The sequence below is a fragment of the Pundamilia nyererei genome, unplaced genomic scaffold, assembly GCF_000239375.1.
Source record: "Pundamilia nyererei isolate P.nyererei 1_Seehausen unplaced genomic scaffold, PunNye1.0 scaffold00021, whole genome shotgun sequence".
Lineage (NCBI taxonomy): Eukaryota > Metazoa > Chordata > Actinopteri > Cichliformes > Cichlidae > Pundamilia > Pundamilia nyererei.
The window spans coordinates 2,006,252-2,010,402 of NW_005187422.1; the positions used below are offsets into that span (position 1 = coordinate 2,006,252).

At 41.1% G+C, this 4,151-nt stretch overlaps 1 protein-coding gene across 1 annotated transcript in view; it reads left to right on the top strand.

The window, feature by feature from the left end:
• LOC102194393 (bactericidal permeability-increasing protein-like) overlaps window positions 1-4,151 on the top strand; it is a 14,918-nt gene that overhangs the window by 8,319 nt on the left and 2,448 nt on the right. The window lies entirely within an intron of this gene.

Consider the following 4,151-nt stretch of genomic DNA (forward strand, 5'->3'; position numbering starts at 1 on the left):
GTAAAGAAATGTGTGGCTGATGGATTTGCCACTTAAAGACTCTCTAATGGAGACTGCCCTTGAGTGAGTGCGAAATACTCCATCTGTGGTGTAAACGAAGACCTGTTCCACCACTCCGACACCATACCCAGTACATACAATATTAACATTAACAATTTTTGGTAGAAAACAATAAGGGAAGCGCACGGTGGGGCGGGACCCATCGGTGTCAGTCTGGACTCTGTAGTACCTGCTCAGGAATCTTTGGCGTTCCTGCTGCAGGAACAAACAGGTTAAAAATGCTCCAGTCATTAGAGATCAGAGGACAAACATTTAAAGCTGAAGTGAATACAGTGAATACATGACAGTATTTTTTTTTTCTTGAAATATCCACCACTGATGCTTACAGCATTGTGATTACTCACCTCTTCCTGGTCAGCCTCCTCTCTTCCAGGGTTGTAAAAAGAGGTAGAAGACTGGTTGGACCACATGATCTTCGTTTATCTGTGTTATGTGACGGCTGTGTGCAAGCAGGAGTGGTAGGCCACCCAGGCCACCCCGCTGGACACGCCACTGCAACCATGGAAAAATTCAGGGAAGGAAAGTATTCACAATTTGAATCAGGTGAAGGAACAAAAATGAACCCTACAAGATCAATCAGCTAAGCACTGTGGATGAGGCAGCATTCTGAAATTGTTGTTGTGAAACCAACTATAACTCGTTTCAAAGGAGGACTAAAGTTCCACCATGAATCTATAAAAAAAGTAAACCAGACTGTACCATTAGGCTGCTTACTATATCACACTGTCTTTATCCCACCTAAATCTCTATGACCAGTTATGGTGCATATACTTATCAGATGTGTCAGCTAACTAAAAGTATTAAACCAACTCTTCCCTCTCATGATGTTGAGAGGAGAGTGGGTTTGCTAGCTAAGCAAAAGCAGACTGAGGTGATGTTAGCGGTTTTAAAATACCTGAACACGATAGTTGTTCAGTATGGTTCAGGACCCAGATTAATAGAGGAAAATCGATGGAATAATTTAAATTTATTACTTAACCTAACCTCTTTAAGCATAAAATAACACCTGTTGTGTTCACAGTCAAAAGTGACCGGCAATATTTTATTTGGGTATTTGATCAGTCCAGGATACGGTATATGTCTTTGTCCTGTGGTCACCTTGTGACATTTTCAGCTAAAAGCCCACCTTGATTCTCAGCTGGGGATAAGTCCAAGTCTTTGACTTGAATGTGACATCAGCATCAGCATAGCCATTATCTACATCAGTGGATTCGCCCTCATTAGTCATTTCTTGGTCTGGATTATATTCAACTTCTGACACTTCCCCCTCTAATCCATCTTCAGCGTCAGTTTCCTGGCTTCTCTTTCTCCTCACCAGTGTGGTGATCAAATGTGTAATCACGAGCCTCACTCTATATCGACCTGCCACGGTGCTGCCAGCTAGTGCTGTGAGCAAGGCTTAAAAAACAACGAATCATTTCTATTAATGGGATTATTTTTGACCAGGAACACCAAGAGTGTAAAAATGCTCAATAAAATACACAAAATGTTATGCAAATTTATCAAATTTAGGTTGTGGGTTGACATCCTCTTTGTGGAGAAAATCACAAAATCTTAAGTCTGTGTGGTCAAATTAACAACACTTTTCAGACATAAAACTATTAACTAAGTCAAATTTGACCAGAACACAACACAAGGGGGGCTAGTACAGGAGTAACGGCTCCCACCACTGACGCGCTCTTTGCAAATTTCTCGTCATTGTTTTGCCAGACAGTCTTTCCCTGTTAACAGAAATTGTGTGAGCCTCCGATGTGTGATGAAAACAGGATGTCAGAGCAAACCAGCCAGTTCTGGTATTCTCTGGGGAATTCCAATGGATACATGGTGCTGGGCTGCAAGCACAAGTCCCACTGCACGACTGACAGCGTTTGTTCTGTTCCTCATTGCACAAAGCAGCCGTCACTAGTCCTGCTCTCCTTGTTTAACAGCATATCTCCTGGTATCTCTGTCACACTCTTGCACTGTGTCTTGCAGTAACAATGACACTAGCAAAAAGCAAAAGCAGAAAAAAATAGGATGGATTTGGAGAGAGCAATGGTGTTTGGGCACCTTTCCTAGAAGATGGGCAATCGTTTCATTCAGGTTCACAGTCGCACCTGTACCTGTCGCCAAATGCACCTACAAACATCTTCAGCTGTCTATAGCACCAGGATAACTTTTGATGTTCAGTGTGACTCTAAATTTAAGGTGCTCTCGATTTCATAGCTAGATGTCTTTAACTTTTTCTAAGACTTAATGTTAGAGGTTTTTTGTATAGCTCTGATTACAAATTGTTAGTAGTTTTCTGTTGTGGTTTATTTGTTAACAAAATTAAATGTTGAGACACATGAACTAAGTGTGTGATAACTGTGTTGTCATTGTATAACTAAACTTCATCATTATGTAATTTGTCATTCAATCTTATGCAGTCTCATGTGGAGCAATGGCCGTTAGCTCTTTCATAGGCTTTCACTCTAAGCAACCCGAGGAAGTGGTGAAATAAACTGCTTTGCATTGCTGCTCCACTAAGCTCTGTATGTCAGGACTGTTGAATTGGTACATGTTCTTGTAAACTGTCACTAAAAGAAGAAGCTGGATTTTATTGCTCTCCGATTTTTCCCCATAGATTTCGTAAGCAGAAGCTTAGCTTCTTCTGCTTTTGTGCTTGTATAAATATTCCTTGGTCTTCTTATTCTTCATGGCTCAGCTCTGAAGATGTTCCTGTGCTGTTGGCTGGTTCTGGGGGCTCTCATCCCCGCAACCTTAAGCATCAATCCTGGAGTAAAGGTCAGGTTGACAGAAAAAGGCATTGAATATGGTAAGGTTTGTGTAAAAGCTGTCCTCTTGCTCAAAAAGGACTGATTTCTCCAGGGTTTGCTCAGTAAATTATTTTTCTTTACATTTTGTTAGGCAGGCAACTGGGCATGGCTGACATGCAGCAGAAACTCAATTCTATCCAAGTTCCAGACTTTTCAGGGAAAAAGAGGGTGTCTCCAATTGGAAAAGTCCAGTACAATTTGTCAAAGTAAGGCTCCAGTTTGTTCAACATGTCTCTAAATTCTGTTACAAAGTATTTTGTCCTGTTTCCGCTTAAACAAACAAAACACGAATTCTTCCAGTATACGTGTATTGAAGGTGGGAATACCAAAGTCTTCAGTGGACCTGGTGCCAGGGACTGGAGTCAGAATGTCTATAGGTGATGCCTTCATCAGTCTGAATGGAAGGTGGAAGGTCAAGTACCTGCGAATAATGTGAGTGAGGTAACATCTCTTCTTTAGAGAGAGATGTTCTTTATCTGCTTAAAAAGATATTTTTTCTCTTTTACCAGAAAGCACAGCGGGTCTTTTGAATTGAATGTGAATGGTCTCAGTATCGCTACAACCATCTCCATCAAGACTGATGAGACAGGCCGACCAGCGGTCAGCAGTGACAGCTGCTCAGCTGCTGTTGGAAGTGCAAAGGTCAAGTTTCATGGTGGAGCGAGGTGAGAAACCCAGCTGTGAGGGAGAAGGGTTTTACTATTTTACTTCATCTGCAGAATTCTTCTAATTCCTGCTGGTTTTGTTTTTTGATAGCTGGCTGTACAATCTCTTCACAAGGTTTATTGATAAGGCTCTGCGCAATGCGATTCAGAAACAGGTGAGGGCAAATCTGCTACATGCAGCAGAAATCCAGCTTACACACTTTACCTGCTAGGTAAGGTGTCTGCTAGTTCACAGTGTCTCACATTATCTTCCCTCATTTGTTACTCTGAAGTAACCGGATAATGATGAAAATAAAGAAGTAAAGATTTATTGGTTCGGGCTTAGCCCGCAGTGTTTCAAGATACTTTGATTTACCTCCAAAATATGGAAACCTTAGGAGCCTTAGATATGCACTGAAAGCCAGAAGCAGGGAGGAAGGGAGGCAACAAACACAAACCAAACTACACTAACAATGTAGCCTAATTGAAATCATGAAACAAGCTGTATGTGGAATGAAACGTTCAACTGCAGCAGCATTAAGTTTATCATTAAACAAACACATCATCATCTCTTTGCTTTCCCAGTTAGAAGGATTTTGTTTGTTCTCAGAAAAACTTGTGTATGTTTTTTCATTAGGTTATTTTAAGC